The sequence below is a fragment of the Primulina tabacum genome, chromosome 3, assembly GCF_025594145.1.
Source record: "Primulina tabacum isolate GXHZ01 chromosome 3, ASM2559414v2, whole genome shotgun sequence".
Taxonomy (NCBI): domain Eukaryota; kingdom Viridiplantae; phylum Streptophyta; class Magnoliopsida; order Lamiales; family Gesneriaceae; genus Primulina; species Primulina tabacum.
The window spans coordinates 33,465,032-33,486,065 of NC_134552.1; the positions used below are offsets into that span (position 1 = coordinate 33,465,032).

Consider the following 21,034-nt stretch of genomic DNA (forward strand, 5'->3'; position numbering starts at 1 on the left):
GCAGGACTTGGGTGAAGCATCTTTTGTATTGGGAATACAGATCTATAAAGATAGATCGAAAAGATTACTTAGTCTCACCCAGTCCACATACATTGATACCATCGTGAAGCGGTTCTCGATGGATGAGTCCAAGAGAGGACATCTACCAATGTGTCATGGCGTGTCCCTATCCAAGTCTATGTCTCCCAAGACTGATGCAGAGATAGCGGCGATGACACGCATTCCGTATGCATCTGCGATTGGTAGCATCATGTATGGGATGATATCTACACGTCCTGACTTGGCTTTTGCACTATGTGTAGTGAGTAGATATCAATCGAACCCCGGTCTTCCACATTGGAAAGCTGTGAAAGACATCTTCAAGTATTTGAGAAGGACCAATAAATTGTTCTTGGTCTATGGGGGTGGAGAACTGAAATTGGAAGGCTATTCCGACTCCAGCTTCCAAAGCGATATCGATGACTCGAAGTCAACCTCTGGATTCATATTCATGCTCAATGGTGCTGCTGTCTCTTGGAAGAGTTCCAAGCAAGACAGTACAGCGAATTCCACCACTGAGGCAGAATATATTGCTGCATCAGCTGCAACAAAGGAGGCTGTTTGGATAAGGAATTTCGTCTAAGAGTTGGGCGTCATTCCTAATGGAGTTGCTCCTGTCCCGGTGTTTTGTGACAACACGGGAGCCATTGCTCAACCAAAGGAGCCGAGGTCTCATCAGAAGTCCAAACATGTATTGAGAAAGTACTGTCACATCCTCCGAGAGATTGTGGAGAGAGGAGAAGTCTCGATTGACAAAGTCGGCTCCACAGATAATGTTGCTGATCCACTAACTAAGCCTTTACCTGGACCATTATTCGAGAAGCATCGCGAATCGATGGGTTTGAAGCATATGGGTAGTTGGCTCTAGTGCAAGTGGGAGATTGTTAGAGTAAGTGCACGTCGAGCCAAGTGTTGGCCGAGTGTTCACAATGAAACTCTATGTATAAAAAATCATTATTTTAATAATATTTGAAATTATTGTTTTGGCACTTCTTTATCTGTATATCCATTCTAGTTGCATAGATAAAGTCCTTGAATATACAAATAGTAGAAAGAATATGAGATGCTCATATGATGAGTATCATGAAACTCATATTTGGAATACTGTATATTTTAAACAGTTCCTAGTCGATTCAGCCGCCGCTAAGAAGGATATAGGCCGCTCGAGTTCGAGACTAGTATCTGCGATGTGAGTACCATGTTTCATTGGTAGGGGATATTATGATGTCCGAGCATGCAGATAGGTGCTCCTTGTAGAGTGCACTGAACAACCCTCCACAAAGGACTTTCCAAGTGGTTCTTACTTATCGAGTGAAAACGTCCTAGTTTATGGTTGTACACCATTAGTCCTTATGACCCGGGACAACATTGAGACTCTATGTGCTAGAATTACACTTTGACTTGTTTACCGACTCTCATGTGGTCATCAGGTGGCAAGGTTGGGTGTTCTGTCAAAACATATAGGAGTCGATGCATTGTAGTCGGGAATTCACCGCTTACCTTCGGGTATGTATCCTATGTGTTCTCATGTATGTGTAGTATGAAATCTCTGATCAGAGTATGGTGGTAATTATGAAAGGGGTTTCATAGATTACACCATCGATGCAACTACGACATGACACATAGTATCGATTCATTGGCAACTCTCGATATACCAATGGTTGTCGAATCGGTCGGGATATATGAGTTGAAGGGACCGTACTGTACGCTAACCATAATTGAATGGTTCTTGCAGGCACTATCATTTGATACCTAGGGAATCATGTAAGCGATGCTGCTAGGCGTTTAACATGATTGGTTGGGTACTATCAGACTTGAGTTCTGACATTCTTGTTATCAAGGAGTTGATAAGTAAGAATAGAGCAATTGCGGTATGCTCGTATAAGGACATGTTTAGTCCGAATCACATGGAGATGTGAACCCACGGCTAGTTTTATCAATGAACCATTGAGGGCCACACAGATACTAGCTTTCTAGATCCCGTTGAGAAGTTAAAATAGTTCAATATGTTGAACGGCTTATAAATGAGTTTATAAGCGTAAGGAAAAATAGAAATATGACTTCTATGAGGGAAATGTAACTTTTAATTTATGGAAGTGTTCTTAAATTAAAAGTTGGCCAAATAAATAATGTATTTGAAAATTGTGATTTTCATAAACATTATTATGGACTAAATTATATTAATTCAAGTGTTGAATTAATTAAACACTAGTTGACCTAGTAGAGTCCAAATAATTTAATTATTTCATGTGTTGAATTAATTAAATAACATCGGGCCTTGTAGAGCCCAATTAGAAATAATTATTAAACTAGTGGGCTTGAGTAAAATCAAGTAAACTTTAAATGGACTCAAATGTGTTTGAGACATTTAAAATAAAAGTCCATGGGCCTTGTAATAGTTACAAGCCACAGTCAAATTGCATGCATGGGAGTTGAAGGGTTGGAGATCACTTTTTCAATCTCCAAGGCTTGGCATGCTAAAAGTTGTTTTAGCTTTTCCCACAACCAAGAAAAACTCTCCCTTCTCTCCTCCCCACTCCCTTTGGCCGAAATTTCTCTCTTATTTTCTTAAAAAATTTTTTTTCTTCATTTTGATGTATTGATAGCAAACATCTCAAAGAAAATGCCTTACATTTTCTAGTGCAAGTGTTAGGTGGATCTTCCTAGTTGGTGGTGGGCTTTATTTTGAGCAAGGTGTGCTCAAGGGAAGCTTGAAGATTTGTCATCCTTTCAAGAGCTATGGTGTAAACACCTTAGCTCTTGAAATTAATTCAAGTGTTGAATTAATTAAACACTAGTGGACCTAGTAGAGTCCAAATAATTAAATTAATTCAAGTGTTGAATTAATTAAATAACATTGGGCCTTGTAGAGCCCAATTAGAAATAATTATTAAACTAGTGGGCTTGAGTAAAATAGAGTAAACTTTAAATGGACTCAAATGTGTTTGAGACATTTAAAATAAAAGTCAATGGGCCTTGTAATAGTTACAAGCCCAAGTCAAATTGCATGCATGGGAGTTGAAGGGTTGGAGATCACTTTTTCAATCTCCAAGGCTTGGCATGCTAAAAGTTGTTTTAGCTTTTCCCACAACCAAGAATAACTTTCCCTTCTCTCCTCCCCACTCCCTTTGGCCGAAATTTCTCTCTTATTTTCTTAAAAAAATTTGCTTCTTCATTTTGATGTATTGATAGCAAACTTCTCAAAGAAAATGCCTTACATTTTCTAGTGCAAGTGTAAGGTGGATCTTCTAGTTGGTGGTGGGCTTGATTTTGAGCAAGGTGTGCTCAAAGGAAGCTTGAAGATTTGTCATCCTTTCAAGAGCTAAGGTGTTTACACCTTAGTTGGTGCCATCATCAATCTTAAGAGATTGATAGGTAAAGATTTCTAAACACCCTATGTATGACATTAATGTGTTTTGTATTTGCTACACATCCTAGTACATGAGTTGTTCGAATCTCTTGTTGAAAAACAAATTTTGAACTTTCGTTGCGCTTTAGAACACCTAAAACCGATCCTCTTTCACTTTTGCTCGCCCTCGAGCAAAATAGGTGACAAGACAGAATGGAACATGACATAAATTAGCTCGACGGTGAATTCATAGTCATCACTAGCCTCAGCAAAACTCAACATATTCCCTTGTCCATCATCACAAAAGCACAATGCTTCGCACTTCCCTTGGTCTAGACATCGTTTCAAATAAAGCCCGAACGTGTGTGTGTGTTGTTAGTCCTAGCATCACAAATGATAGAGGGATCCATTCTCAACCATTGTCAGATATTTAAATTAGTCTGTTAGTGTAAATATCACTCTCATTTATTCCTTTGCACTCAGTATCCATCAGCAACTATTATTTTTTTTCTCTCCTTTTTTTTTTCTCTGAATAAGAATACAGTAATGAAAGGACTATATTAGAACTTTTCATTTCAGATTCAAATCCATGTGTTTTGCATTTTTAGCCAGGAATAGGATTTCATTTCTTTATTCGACTCCTCAACACTTTACATCTCCAACTTTAGCCAGGAATAGGATTTCATTCCTTTATTCGGCTCCCCTACACCTTACATCTCTATCTTTTTCTTTTTCTTTTTCTTTTTTTTCTTTTTTTTTACGATGCTGATAGATACCTCGATTCAAGAGAATGTCGTCAAGTTCAATTTACACCTTCAAACATCTTCGTTCCCCACTTTAGTTTTTAAATTTTTACCATCTTATCATGCATGCTTCTAGTTCTAACATTTGTGCAAAGAGAGTTCAATGTTTTAAATAAAACTTTATGTCTTTACCACAGTATGTGCTAAACGTGTGCGAATACACGACAGACAGGGCATGTCTCATAACTTCCTAATCATCCTTGGCTAACAATGTACTACTCCAAACACTGTCGGCTGACACACAAACATATGCGAAACAACTAAAACTACATGGCAACGAAAAATATGAACAAAGCACCAACACGACAAAGACGACACAACACCCATCCACCCCCCAATACTAAAGTCGAGCATTGTCCCCAATGCAACAGACGATAGAACAGAGACAGATAGTGCATAACAAAACAGATGCAATATGACCTAAACATGCAACAGAAATAGAAATAAACGAAAATAAATAAACTGAACGAAACGAAATGCGATAAAGAAAAGAAGGGATAGAAGTGACTCCCCTCTCACTGATCCTCCTCCTCGTGCGCCTCCGGGGGAACGATGCCAGCATCCGGCTCTGGCGCATTGGCGTAATGAAAATGGAACGGCGGCGGGAAAGCTGTCATGGGTGGTGGGAGAAGGGCTTGGTCGACACCGCTGTGGCTCAGGGATAGGCGAAGCATGGCATCAGTAGCCGTCTGATACGTCTGACTCACGGCCTGCCACTGTAACTGATGGTCCGCAAAGGCTGCAAACTCATCCATCCTCTCATGCCGAAGGCGACGTCTAGGTCGCGGGGCCGGTTGTGGAGGCTGCTCTGGCAGTGGATCAAAAGTCAAATTGTCCCAGATAGGGCAAAACTGAGAGAAATCATCGTCCTGAAAAACCACCCCAGCGCTCGCACATAGTTCGGTGATAACATGGGAAAAGAATAACGCCACATTTGGATTATGGATGCTTAGTTGGATCTGTGAATGAATGATTTTCCCCGCGTTGAGCGGCATATGTGTGATCAGTGCATATATCAACAATGACCTTTCCCTCTGGACGTTACTCGTGTGCCCGACTGGCATCAATCGTGTGGTCAGAAAATCATACCACATTGCAGCCGGGACTAGCATATATTTTTCAGCGAAATAGGTGTGCCATCAAGGTGTCTTCCACGGAGACCCCGGATAGCAGATGCGGCGCATCATCAACTCTAAATCGGGTTCTGCCGCCCATGCCGTATACAACGAATCGTCCACCGCCGGTGTCTCAAGCACCCTATTAATTTATGTTGAACTAAAATCCACCAATTTTCCTCTCACAAATGCCTTGCTGTCACTCCGCTCAGCCGCATTGGCGTAAAATTCTCGCACCACTGGTGCCACTGCGGCTTGCGGTTGCGAACAAAATTTACCCCATCCTCTACTCGCAGTTTGTCTGATAATAAGAATATTCTGCTCAAGCTGGAAACCTCGCTCCCGAATCGGAGCACGATGTATTTTCGCGTGCTCATATTGTTCCCTAGCCGCAGGATTCACAAATAATTGGGAAATATGAGATGACGAAGAAGACGCACCGTGACTTACCCGAGCTTTTTTAGGTGCCATCGTTGAAGACGATTTCTGAAGAACAATAAGCCCGGAGTAGGAGGGTGTGTCGCCGAGAGAATGCTCTCTGGAACTCGGAGGAGGCGGCCGGAATGACGCAGCGGTGGCCGGAGTTTGTAGAGGTGGCCGAAAAGTTCAATTTTTGACCGGAAAAATCACTTCTTGATGTTTGGTGCGGATGGAGACCCACGATTTGTACCTAAAATTGACACACGGCTAGCTATGTGAGCGAGATTTGAGTGAGGAGGTGCGAAAATTCGAGGGGGGAGGAGTAGGGTTCGAATGGAGAGAAGAAAGGAAGGCTGCAGATTTTTAGATCTGCGCGATCCGCCCAGGCGAATATAAGTTTCCGCCCGGGCGGATAACTCTCGGCTTTTTTTATAAAAAATTTTTTTTGAAAAGGGACGCGCCCGGGCGGATGTAAATGTTTGCCCAGGCGGAAGCTTAACGGCATTTTTTTTAAAATTTGGTTGAAAAAGAACGCGCCCGGGCGGATGCAAATGTCCGCCCGGGCGGAAACTTCACGGCTTTCCCTTTCTTTTTTTTTTAAATAAAATAATAAGAGCACAAACTAAAAATAAAATTAAATGCAAGAAAAGGGAACGAGAGGTAGTTCTCAATTTATAGTCGAGAGCTGGACTGTCGGTCAGTTTCAGTTTGGATTGTCTTGGAACCGGGTGATTCCAAGTTGCGGCTCAATATTGCCACCCATGTAGTGCCTCAGTCGCTAGGCATTGACCGTAAATGTCCCATCCTTTCTGTCGTGCAATTCTACAGCTCCCGATGGGTAAACTTTAGAAATCACGAATGGACCAGACCATCGCGACTTCAATTTTCCGGGAAACAGTCGCAACCGGGAGTTGTAAAGCAGGACATTTTCGCCTTCTTTGAATTCTCTTTCGATGATCCGTCTATCATGAGCTTTCTTTGTTTTTTCTTTGTATGACAATGCAAGATCATATGCAAGATTCCGGAACTCCTCCAACTGATCCAATTGAAGGAGACGTCGTTCACCTGCATCAGTAAAGTTAAAGTTTAATGCTTTTGTTGCCCAATATGCACGATGCTCTAACTCTACAGGTAGATGACATGCTTTACCAAACAGTAACCTATATGGTGTAGTGCTTATAGGTGATTTAAAAGATGTCCTATATGCCCAAAGAGCATCGTCTAACCTCACTGACCACCAGTCTTTCCTACTAACACCTACCACTTTCTCTAAGATTCGCTTTATTTCTCGGTTGGACACTTCCACTTGACCACTCGTTTGGGGGTGATAGGGAGTAGATATCTTATGTGTGACACCATATTTGCTTAAAAGTTTTTCAAAGAGTTTGTTGCAAAAATGGGTGCCACCATCACTAATGATTGCTCTCGGTGTTCCAAATCTGTTAAAAATATTTTTCTTCAAAAATTTCAAGACCACTTGAGCATCATTACTGACAAATGCTTCTGCCTCTACCCACTTAGACACATAGTCAACCACCACCAAAATATACTCTTTCGTGAACGAACTGGGGAACGGTCCCATGAAATCTATCCCCCACACATAAAAAATCTCACACTCAATGATATTATTCAAAGGCATTTCATGACGGTTGGAGATGTTACCTGTCCGTTGGCATTTATCACAGGTAAGCACATAAGAACGAGCATCCTTAAAGAGGGTTGGCGAATAAAAGCCACATTCAAATACCTTGGATGCCGTCTTGGTTGGTCCAAAATGGCCACCTACCTCACGGTCATGGCAATGATTGAGAATTTGCCCAAACTCCTACTCTGCAACACACCTTCTTATCATAGAATCTGCACAAATCTTAAACAAAAACGGCTCCTCCCAAAAATAATATTTCACGTCAGAGAAGAATTTCTTTCGTTGGTGAAATGATAGATTTGGTGGTGGTGTGCCTGTGACAAGAAAGTTAGCGAAATTTTCATACCACGGACAATGTTTCATCTCAAACAATTGCTCGTCAGGAAACCAATCATTAATAGCCTGATCTACACAGTCATTACTAACAAGTTCCAGTCTAGACAAATGATCCGCCACCACATTCTCAACACCTTTCTTATCTTTTATTTTCAAATCAAATTCTTGCAACAATAAGATCCATCGAAATAGGCGTGGCTTTGCATCTTTTTTAGCGAGTAAATATTTCAGTGCCGAGTGATCTGTGTAAATAATGACTTTGGACAAAACAAGATATGCATGAAATTTGTCAAGTGCAAATACTACTGCAAGTAATTCCTTTTCAGTTGTCGTATAATTCAATTGAGCCTCATCTAAGGTTTTACTTGCGTAATAAATTGTATGAAATACCTTGTTTTGCCACTGTCCAAGCACAGCTCCCACCGCAGTATCACTGGCATCGCACATGACCTCGAAGGGTAGATCCAAATCTGGTGTCACCAAGACAGGAGCCGTCACCAAGCGCTACTTCAAATTCTCGTATGCCTGTAAACAATCAGTATTGAAATCAAAGGGCACATCTTTCATAAGAAAGGAAGATAGAGGTTTAGCAATTTAGAAAAATCTTTGATAAAACGCCGATAAAAACCGGCATGGCCTAGAAAACTTCTAACTCCCTTAATGGATGCCGGAGGTGGTAAGTTCTTGATAACTTCAACTTTTGCCTTATCCACCTCCATTCCATGCCCTGATATCATACTATTCCTTCTTGTACCATAAAATGACATTTTTCCCAATTCAGCACCAAATTCGTCTCCTCACATCTCATCAATACCACCTTCAAATTCTGCAAACAGTCATCAAAAGAAGAGCCAAAAATCGAGAAGTCATCCATAAAAATTTCAAGAAAGGTTTCTATCAGGTCATGAAATATAGCGGTCATGCATCGTTGAAAAGTGGCAGGGGCATTACACAAACCAAGGGCATCCGTCTAAAAGCAAAAGTGCCATAAGGACAAGTGAAAGTGGTTTTCTCTTGGTCCTCAGGCGCAATCATAATTTGGTTATACCCAGAATACCCATCAAAAAAACAATAAAACTCATGACCCGCTAACCTCTCAAGCACATCCTCAATCACTCCGCGGGGGTACTTGACAGATCTGTCAGCTAGTTGTAAAGACATCCTCGTTGGCTTAGGTTCTCCCAATCCAAGATTCCTAAACACAGAAAAAGGCATCAGGTTAATACTTGCACCAAGATCACATAACGCTTTATGAAAAACAACATCTCCAATCATGCGAGGAATAGAAAAACTCCCTGGATCCTTAAGTTTCGGTGGGATTTTGTTTTGCGCCAAAGCAGATCAATTTTCAGTAAGATTCACCGTCATGTGATCCTCCAACTTTCTCTTGTTTGCTAAGATGTCTTTTAAAAATTTAGCGTAACTCGGCATTTGAATCAAAGCATCGGCAAAAGGAATATTTATATGCAATTTTTTAAATATCTCAAGAAACTTACCGAATTGCGCATCCAGTTTGGCCTTTTTTAATGCTGCCGGAAAGGAGGAGGTATAACAATTTTAGGTTGTGCAGTGGGTGCTGGTGTAGATTAGAAGACTTACCTTTGGATGTTTCAGAATGCTCATCCAATGTTTGAGTTTTCTCTTTTTCTCTTGACTCTAAAACTTTCCCACTCTTCAACTCGATGGCCTTCTTTTGCTCTTTTGGATTTGTCTCTGTGTTATTTGGCAAGGTGCCCGGCTCTTTACTTGCTATCATCTTGGACAACTGTCCAATTTGATTCTCGAGCCCTTTTATCGATGCATCTTAGTTTTGAAGTCTAGTTTCAATGGATGAAATGAACTTAGACATCATTTGCTCCAGGTGGACTTTTCTTCTCTAGGAGGGTCAGATCTGTACATCGGTTGTTTCCCATATTGTTGTCCTCCTTGTGGTCGATTCTGGCTGTTTTGACCATCCCAAGAGAAGTTGGGATGTTGCCTCTATCCAGGATTATATGTGTTGGAGTACGGATCATTCCTTGGACGATTTTGGACTCCCACTTGATTCACTAGTGCCCATTCTGGCACATAAAAGGGATTTCCATCTTGACAGTCCTTAACATAATGTTCACCTCCACACTTTTCACAGAATATCTCTTGAAGACGCATAGCTGTGCCACCCATGTTCAAACCATCTAGTTTCCTGTTCAAAACATCAAGTTGTGCAGTAATAGCAGAAAGGTCAGTTACCTGGTGGACTCCTGCACTTCTCCGCTGATTGTTTCTTTCAGATTGAGGATGATAGCTGCTAGCAGCCATCTCCTCCAACAGCTCATATCCCTCTTCAGCAGTCTTCCTCAATAGGTTTCCGCATGCAGCAACATCTATCATAGTACGATTAGGAGTAAGTAAACCATAATAAAAGGTTTGAACAACTAACCCAAGTGGCAACTCGTGATGTGGGCATCTACGCAAGAGATCTTTGAAGCGCTCCCATGCCTCATACAACGACTCCTGCTCGAATTGAGCAAAGGTGGTGATGTATGCCTGAAGCTTCATGGTTTTAGATGGAGGAAAGTATTTAATTAAAAATGCTTTCGCCATGTCCTCCCATGTCATGATTGAACCTACAGGCAAACAATTCAACAATGCTTTAGCTTTATCACGTAGAGAGAAAGGAAATAAACGCAACCTAATAGCGTCATCAGAAACTCCATTAAATTTAAAAGTGTCGCAAATTTCAAGAAAATCTGAGATGAGTGTGTTTGGGTCATCTACTGCAGATCCTCCAAACTGGACTGTGTTCTGTATCATCTGAATTATCGCTGGTTTGATTTCGAAGTGGTTTGCCCGCACAATAGGCCTCACAATGCTAGGGCGTGCACCATCCAAAGAAGGCTGGGCATAATCTAGCATTGGTATGCGGCGTGGCATCTCAACATGTCTATCTTCACGATGTTCCTCCTCACGATCGTTCTCGTGCCCCTCCATCAGTTCTTTCAGTCTCTGCTGCTGTCTTCTCCTGCGGAAAGTTCTTTCAATTTCAGGGTCGAACTGCTCAAGCTCTACGTCAAGTGACTTTGGCATGCACTGGACGAGATATCTGTAACAAAATATGGAGTGTTAATTTAAAACAAAATGAACCAATGCTAAAGAAAATAACTAAAAATAAAATTGTGAATTAACAGTCCCGGCAACAGCGCCAAAAACTTGATCGAGCAAAACTTGCACTGTTAAATCTTTGATAAAAATATGGTTTTGTATGCTCAAAATTTATCGCAAGTGCACGATGTCAAGTAATAGTATAATGTACGTGAGTACGAGTATCGTTCCATTGAAGACTGTATTTAAAAATTATTATTTTCAGTTATTAAATCTTTAGCAACAAAAATTTGAATGATTGTTTTATTGCTACTATAATCAACTAAACATGCAAATAAAATTATTCAAGAACTGATTAATGAAATTTAATATCTAAAATGGTTGATTAAAAATTCAATGAAAAATGAATTTGTTGGAAATATCGGTTCACCTACTCGTCATTAATTAATTAATTCGTTCGATATTGATTTTATACTTCCGACATGATTTCCTATTCAATTGAACACACTCTCTCGAGCTATGCCAAACTAATTCTACTCAATGAAGTAATTAAATGTCTTTAATTATTTATCAAGAGTGAATTGCATGTCGATTTATGAAATCCCCTAGTTTTCGACCCTTAGGACTATGACTATCGGCGCGTATTCAATTTCATATATCTATACAAATTGTAGATCCACGGATTATACTACTCGTTCCTATCACAAGTTATTCTCTCGAACTCACTCGCAATATAAAAACGTTGTCAAAGTTAGCTACGCTCTAACAACACGATAAAACAGTAGTATAATCAAGAATAACGCAACAATCGAAATATAAATTAATTCAAATCAACGTTCGGGTTAGGATCCCCTTAAATCCTAACAAATAATAAAAGTTTAGCTACTCGAGTTCATATTAAAAATAAACAAAAAAAAGTTTAAAGAATAGAAACTAGATCAGAAATACTAGGCGTGACGAAAATCGCAAAGACGACGCCCGAAAATCTTCAAATCTTCAACTTCTGGCGCAAAAATTCTCCAAAGCTTGTGGCAGCTCTGAAGTTATGTCTGAATGAATGTAAAATCGTGCCTCCAACCCCTTCCATATAATCTACCTCCAGAAAATAGGGCAAGGAATCGCGCAAAATATTTTCCAAAAATACAATCGCACCCGGGCGGACATAGGTTTCCGCCCGGGCGGACTTCGCAGATTCAGCTTTTCAATTTTCATTTGACGCGCCCGGGCGGATATAAGTTTCCGCCCGGGCGCGTGATCTTCGCAAATTTTCATTTTTCTTTGGCGCGCCCGGGCGGATGATTCTCGCAAAAATTATTTTTTCTCATGCCTTGGATGCGCCCGGGCGGGCATAAATGTGCGCCCGGGCGGAGGTCTCTCGAATTTCTCCCTTTGATCTTCAGTTTTGCACGAATCTCCTGCATTTTCGCCAACTAAACACATGAGTAACAATAAAAAATAATTTATTCTAAAATATGACAAAATGCATGCAATCTAAACGATAAATGCAACACAATGCGACAAAACATGACATGAAAAACAAGTAAAATCCACCTATATCACTCTCAGCTGATGATATCCATATCTCAGATCGATCTTGGAATAAACAGAAGAACCCTGCAACTGATCAAATAAATCGTCAATACGAGGCAAAGGATATTTATTCTTTATCGTAGCCTTGTTCAATTGTCGATAGTCAATGCAGAGTCTCATCGAACCGTCTTTCTTTCTGACAAATAATACTGGAGCGCCCCAAGGAGAAACACTCGGTCTAATGTACCCCTTAGCTAGTAAATCTTCTAGCTGCTCTTTCAATTCTTTCAGTTCAATCGGTGCTATTCTGTATGGAGTTTTAGAAATAGATACTATACCTGGTATCAATTCAATACTGAAGCCTATTTCTACGATTGGAGGCAAACCCGGAATCTCATCTGGAAAGACATCAGCAAACTCACATACCACTGGCAAATCTGCCAATGACGGGCTCGATTTCAATAATCTACTGTATACACAAGGAATCCCTCTGCTCCTTTCTGTAATAATTGAGTCATAGACAAAGTAGATATCAAAGAAATTCGAGCTCCGGAACCCTTACCGTAAAATTTCCATTCATCATCCATCTCAGGTATGAATCTTACAATTTTTTGGAAACAATCTACGGTAGCTCTGTACTTGGTCAGCATATCAATACCGATAATGCAATCAAAATCAGACAAACCGAGTACAATACAATCTAACTCAATTTCATTCCCATCATACTGCAGTATACAATGTTTAAAAAACTTATCAATCAATACATAAGCAGAGTAACCACAAAAAGAACAGTAACCTGCAACAACATCATCAGGTGCTTCCTGTGCCTGTTCTTCAGTCAATGCAAACACTCTAGCCTGTTGTCTCGGAGGCCGGCTAATAGTCTAGCCTCATCCTGGCCTCGTTGAGAACATCGCTGTGGACAGACTCAGGCAAAATGTCCTTGTTGTCAACAGATATTGCAAATACCAAACACTCCGTGGCATTGCTCTGTGGGATGTCTTCCTCCACAAGTTCTGCAATAGACCACTGTATAACTCAGGTTCTGTCGTGAACCACTGGAGCTAGATGAACTACTACCAGACTTCTTAAACTGTTTCCCTCGGGCTTTCAAATTATCTTTCTTTCCACTGCTGCTACCACCACTATCAAATCTGGGAGGGGGTTGGTGGAACTGAGCTGAGGGTTGTTGCTGTTTCTGTGATGGAGCAACATACGAAGCTCCTCTCTGCCTGATCAGGCCCACTTCTGCTCCTTTTGTCCGGTTCAAGGCATCTGCAAAATTATTTGGTCGGCGTATTTACCAAGGTAAAAATCTCAGGATTCAGCCCATTGATGAACTGATCAGCAACTGCTTCATCATTCTCAGCAATATGAGGAGAAAATTGTAACAAGGTAGAGAATTTAGCCACATATTCTTCAATGTTCAGATGACCCTGTCTCAGATTAGCAAACTCTGCACCCTTGTCTTTTATGTACGATATTGGGAAGAATCGTTGATAGAACTCAGCTTTAAAGATCTTCCAAGTAATAATTGTACCTCGATGCTCCAAAGCCCTCTTGGTTGTGAGCCACCAGCTTTTTGCAACGTCATGCAACTGGTGCCCAATCAGTCTAACTCTTCGTTCATCTATGTAATCAAGGGAATCAAACAGCATTTCAATATCATCAAGCCAACTCTCAATCAATAGAATTCTCAGTGCCCTTCAAGGTCGGCGGTTTGAATGACTGAAATCTCTTCAGCAGTGTTTCCATGGGTGTCGCTGTAACATCCATTGGATTAGTAGAAGTACTGCCCTGTTCTGAGATTCTTCGAGGAGGCATATCTGATTATCAAAAGGGTTAGTAACCAAATATAACAAATCTGTCTCAGTCCTCCTCTGATCAAGAATCGGTTCTGATTCATTGTTTCAATAATACACGTTTCCAATCAAATCAGATAATCAGGTAACATGTATTTTCAAAGCAGTAAAATGTGCAAGCATCACAAAAGCAGGAAAGAAAACTCAATATACCCCGCTCACTCGCTTCTATTCCAGTCTAAGGAACATACAGCTCTGATACCACTTGATGTGGGGACCCAGACGCTAACTCATTTCTTCAATCTTCTTTGGGATTAAGTGGATCAATTAACTAAACTAGGTCGACAATTTTTTTTAAAAGTTGAACACTTTATAATCAAGTGTACAAAATACTGCAACAAGTTATTGTTAGAGTAGGTGCCCGTCGAGCCAAGTGTTGGCCGAGTGTTCACAATGAAACTCTATGTATAAGTAATCTTTATTTTAATAATATTTAAAATTATTGTTTTGGCACTTCTTTATCTGTGTACCCATTCTAGTTGCATAGATAAAGCCCTTGAATATACAAATAGTAGAAAGAATATGAGATGCTCATATGATGAGTATCATGAAACTCATATTTGGAATACTGTATATTCTAAATAGTTCCTAGTCGATTTAGCTGCCGCTAAGAAGGATATAGGCCGCTCGAGTTCGATGCTGAACAAGTACAGAACTTTTATAGATTCCTTTCAGGAGAGTATAAAATTCAGACCAGATATGGCTGATGAGTAAAGATTTCACGGTAAGGATTATAGATTTTGAATTCCTTGGATATCTGTATTGTCTATGACTCGATTATTACAGAAAGAAGCAGATGGCATCCTTATGTATTCAGTAGACATACTGAAATCGAGCCTAGCATTGGCAGATTTGCCAGTGATGTACGAGTTGGATGATGTCTGCCAGATAAGATTCCAGAATTGTTTTGTATTAGGAAGATAGATTTCAGAATTGAATTGTTACCAAGTACTGGTTGTGTTTTAGAATTCAGTACAGAATGATATTGAATGTGCAGAATGTCACTGAATGAAGTGAAAGAATTGAAAGATCAGTAGAAGAGTACGGGCCAGGAGTTACATTTGATTTAGTATTTCTCGTTGGCATGTTTCAGTAGGTTCCGAGATATTCTGTTGAGTTCATGCTTGTTGTATCTATGATAGCTTGATATACTTACAGCATCTGATTGACTGAATCGAATATCTGAGGATTGTATTCAATACTCTGAGAACTGTGATTATTATATACAGAAATTATTCAGATAAGAATCTTTTTTAAAAACAGATTGTAGTCAGTATACCGATTGATTTTGACACAATTGAGATAAAAATCAGTGACTGAGAATGATACTGATATCAGACATATCAGAAATATCAGGAATATCAGAAATTTCAGAAATGTATGTTTGGTCTGAATTGACGGATTTTCGTATACGATTGTTGTTTTGTGTCTGTCTGAGTATTGTTATATTTCTACAGCCGTATTTGATACAGATCAATGTGAACCGTTGAGATTATATACAGTTCAATCCGAATCAGAGCTGATTTCGAGAATTAAAGCAGTTTAGAAATGTGATCAGAATGTTCAGAACTTAATTTCGATAATCAGAGCAGAACATCGAACAAAGTAAATGATATGTGATTTTACTGTATGAGAATGATTATCTTGTGATGTCAAATGTTTCAGAATGGTACAACAGAATTTGATATCGATAGTCAAAACAAAGTGGCAATCAGAATACCAGGTAGGTATTTTTTTATTTACTTTAGGAACTGATTGTTGGTGCATCTTTCGAATATGAAATGATAGATAGGGGCAGAAAAGCACAGTATTAGATTCAGTATTATTTTGATGACTTAGAATGTATGATAATTCGAACAGACTCTTTTTAGAAAGATAGATTAAATTCGTTGTGGCAGAATTTATACTGAAATATTGGCAGAATTTGTGCTGAAATGTCTGAATCGCCAATAAATGAAGATAGAAAGATAGAGATCAGAAGAGTTATTAGAGAATTTGTATATTTCTGACTAGACATGGGGAGTATATTTCGATGAATTTCGTAATGAGATTACTGCAATACTTTCCAGATTGTGATATGATATGATTGACAGATTGTTCGATCTATATTTATTAGTTTGTACAAGATGACTTACAAACATGACCAAATGACACAGATCGATGTCAGAAAAGTGGTCAGAATAATTAGAATGCCGAAGTAGAGTATATCAGATTGTGATTTTGCTTGATTTTGTGCTTGTTGCAGAATATACCACGAACTCTTTTCTACACTATCCAGATATGGGAAGTTATTTATAGAGCCGTAGTGCTGGATGTTAGCACTAGTGAAAACGAAGCATTATTACTTTGTGCATTCTGGTACAATGAGAACTGCAGATTTCCTGCGTATAAGGATAATGACTCAAAGATATCTGAGATATTATCTGATACAGTCAGAGATAGAGCAAGAAAAATGAAACTGATTCAGAAGAAAATGAAAATTATTCTGTTGTTGAAAACACAGTAAGACTTTCAGAATATCAAAGAGACTATTTGAGGGATAGAATCTGATATGAGACTGCGATTTCAAAATGATTTCATTGAGATGAGTTTACCTCTTTTATACGATTCGTTCGATAGCTGAATTGATTGCCTGTGAGTTCGAGGACGAAATCGTATCTAAGGGGGGGAGAAATGTAATGCCCGAGATTCTTGTTGATATGTCTGAATTGATATATTATAGTATGAATAAGAAATGCAAGAACAGACGGGGGAAACGACGTGCAAACCTTGGGTTTATTTGCAAAGTGGCCACCGCCCCCGCACTCCATTTTCTACCGCACCCGCGGTGTATGGACAGTAGGGTATGAAAGTTGCTACTGGAGATTGAACGCACCCGCGGTGCTAGACAGACCGCACCCGCGGTGTTGTTACAGTAGCGTCAGCGCACTCGCGTTAAAAGACAGAGCGCACCCGCGGTCCAAGCTTCGGGCAAAGTTGATGCATATCAATACATGGAGCGCACCCGCGGCGCAAAAGTGAGCGCACCCGCGGTGCGACGTGCAGTATGAAGATTAAGCCACTTGCCTCCTACCTAAGGAACGTGTATACATATATATATATATATACCTACAGGAAAATCCATGAGAATGAAGGAAAGAACGAGCCGAGGGAAGTGCAAGAAAGAATTGAAATATTCTTACGCCTTTTGTGAGAAATCCGTCCTTCTGTTTTTGAATCCGACTTCAGAACTGTTTTCCTATCGACACAGGCTACAACTGGACGTAAGTTTCGTTACGTTTAGATATGATTTGAATTTATGATATTGTCAGAATTGAATATGAATCAGATATGATGTTTCTGCTGCAGTAGACATTGTATAACTGAAGTCAGATTAAAGAATAGACTGTTTATGAAATTGTTATAAATTTCAGAGTTGATTTAGTTGAGATTCTATATCAGAGTTGTGTTATTATTCAGATTATGAGATGTACTGATATTGGTAATGAATTCTGGTATTATATATGTGATGTTGAGATAGACGGGGTTATCGTGACTGTATTGTTATGCCGTCGAAACATCAGTAGATTGATATTGATCAGATTCAGTAATGATTTCGATTGTATCGTGATATCATTGATATGAATTAGATTGTACCTTGTTCAGATATGGATCAGATTATATACCGATTTGAGTATTGATCAGAACAGGTCTTCAATTGAGTTATATACTGATATGATATTTATATGATTGTCATTATCAGATTTGGATATGGACAGATTGGAATACAAGACTTCGTCTTCATCAGACCGAGAAGAGAAAGGTATAAATCGATGTTAATTGGGAGATCGACTTGAGTTAGATTTAACTCGAGTTTCCCTAAACCACATACTTGCATGGTATTGTTTCTGTTGTACCTTTATGTTTTCTTTAAATGATTGTGCTTATTCGATTGAATTAGAAGTAGAGAGCAGATAGCTATTAAGTGAGATTATGACAGACTTGTCACTGACCCATTGCACATTGTCAAGATAGGCTTAGTCTTGGTAGATACGCCAAGGCACTGGACGTTTGGAATATCGTTATGCTTCAGATACAGATAGCATTCTATTCGATATAGATTAGACCAAAGTCCAGAAATAAGAACGTATCGCCACCGCGACTGGTAGTAGTAGGTGGGAGACTTGTTACGTTCTTATTCACCGGGATCCCTAGATTAGAAGGAGAGATGAGTCGAGTCTTCGAGGTCGAGTCAAGAATTTGATTTACAGATCTGTCTTGATTTATGTTTCGTAGAGTACGATTCATGTTTTATTTACAGTTTGGTAGTGATACATGTTGTTCGACTATGTTACATGTGATAAGATTTAATTCATGCTTCTATATCAGTTATATGATTGCATGTATACATGTTTTATACTGGGATTTATTCTCACCGGAGTTTCTGGCTGTTGTCTTGTCTGTATGTGTGCATGACAACAGGTGGGGACAGGATCGGGGTCAAGAAGATGATGAGAGAAGATGAGTTAGAGTGGTGATTCCGGACTTATTGTAGACTTGGTTTAATACTTGAAATTTAGTAGTTGAACCTTAGACTAGTTTGAATAATTGTTGTACAATATTGTATTTTTATACTGAGATGTATATTAATTAAATTCCATTACGTTCCGCACTTATATTTTAAAAAGAAAAATTTTTAGACCCTGTTTATCTTAATTGATAATTAAATCCCAAAGATGATTAAGAAGATGATTAGCGTCCGGGTTCCCCACAACAGGTGGTATCAGAGCGATAGATCTTTTAGACTGAGATATGGGGGGCCCTGGGTGCCGGAAAGCTGTGACATCCATTGACATGGTGATGTGAACTACGTGGAACTCCCATGATTTCGGCTCATATTATTGGGGGAACTCATGGCGACCGTCCATTAAGGTTCAATATCGATGGGTAAGGCTTGACACGTGAAGATGAACGACATCATATTATTGGGTCCTAATCAAACGTGAGACAAAATTTTACGTAGAGGGTTGCATTGTGATGCAATTGGAAACTACCTTTTAGGAATTGTGATTGGCTGATATTATTCGGGATCATAATTCGCTAATTTGACCTTGCGTACCTACTGAGGAAAGAAGTTTCCCGTTTTCACTAAATATTTATACTTTATATCTTACTAAATATTTTAAAATAGTCATTAACATTTATCTGTTATACTTTTCAGTACAATTTTTGACAATGTCTTCGCTAATTTGACCTTGCGTACCTACTGAGGAAAGGAGTTTCCCGTTTTCACTAAAAGTCTATACTTTATATCTTACTTAATATTTTAAAATAGTCATTAACATTTATCTGTTATACTTTTCAGTACAATTTTTGACAATGTCTTCGATTCGCAATGCGCTATCTACAATACTCGACAAACACGTATTAACCAGACCTAATTACCTCAATTGGCTAAGAAACCTAAAAATTGTCTTGAATTCGGAAAGGATAGCATATACACTGACTGAGTCGCCCCCTGTTGAGGCTCCGACTGACTGCACTCCTGAGGAATTGCAGACTTACAAGGAATGGTGTGACCATGACTTGAAAGCCAGGTGTTATATGCAGGCTTCTATGAATGATGAGCTGCAGAGGCGTTTTGAGGATGCAAAGAGTGCTGCTGACATTCATTTGCATCTCAAGGAGCTCTTTGGAGAGCAAACACGGCCTCTTAGGCATGCTACCGTCAAGGAGCTCATCACTTTGCGCATGCGAGATGGGGCCTCGGTCCATAAGCATAGCCTAAAGATGATTGGGCTCGTGGACAAGCTCGTTGGCATGGATTTGATGTTGCCTTCGGAGTTGACCACCGACGTGTTGCTGTTATCGCTGCCTAGCTCATTTGATCCTTTTGTGGTGAACTTCAACATGAACAAGATGGAGCCGACCCTTGAGGAGTTGGTTAACATGCTTGTTACGTTTGAATCCACCATCAAGAAAGAGAAGTTGGTTCTTTATGTGGGTTCTTCATCTGGTACGAAGATTGATCCACATGGGAAGGGAAAGAAGCGTTCTTTCCAACATCCCAAGAAGAACGTGCCCTTGTTGAGGCAATCTCCGAATCCCGTCGTGGCAGCCACACCAGTTAAGGCTGACAAGACTAGTGATGTTTGTAATCACTGCAAGAAGCCTGGACATTGGAGGCGTAATTGCAAAGAATATCCTGCTCAGAAAAGTTCTGAAAATGGTATGTTCTACATTGAAGTAAACATTTCAATTAACTCTACTTCTTGGGTATTGGATACCGGCTGTGGCTCACATCTTTGTAATGAGTTACAGGTGATGGGAAGAAGTAGGAAGCTTAGGGAAGGTGTGACCTTCTTGAGGATGGACAATGGAGCAAGAGTTGCTACCAAGGCTGTTGAAGATGGTTACTTATTGTTGAACAATAGTTTTAAGTTAATTTTATGAGATGTTTTGTTTGTACGTAATTTTATGAAAAACATTGTTTCCATTTCTATGCTGATAAAAATGGATATTCTTGTTTATTTAGCAAATGTGTTTGCAATATTTACAAGAATGAATGTTTGATTAGTACTGGTGAACTTGAAAACGATCTCTATAACTTAAAATTGAAAGATATTCCTCTAAATGTCCATTCAAAGGCAGACACCATATGAGATATGGATGAGTAAGCCTCCCAAGTATTCTTATCTTAGAATATGGGGGTGCCCTGCTTATATGAAGCAGCCAGTGGGAGATAAATTGGATAGTCGATTCATTTTATGTTACTTTGTGGGATATCCAAAGAATTCTGTTGGATAGTACTTCTATCATCCCCGAGAACAAAGGTGTTTGTTTCTAGGAATGCAATCTTTTTGGAAAAGGAATTT

At 39.5% G+C, this 21,034-nt stretch overlaps 1 long non-coding RNA gene and 1 other non-coding gene across 2 annotated transcripts in view; both read left to right on the top strand.

Moving 5' to 3' along the window:
- The window catches only part of LOC142539121 (uncharacterized), a 72,251-nt gene that overhangs the window by 31,683 nt on the left and 19,534 nt on the right, over positions 1 to 21,034 (top strand). The window lies entirely within an intron of this gene.
- On the top strand, positions 10,136 to 10,241 carry LOC142541201 (small nucleolar RNA R71). The gene has a single exon (XR_012819267.1). It is a non-coding gene; the product is annotated as a small nucleolar RNA R71 (small nucleolar RNA).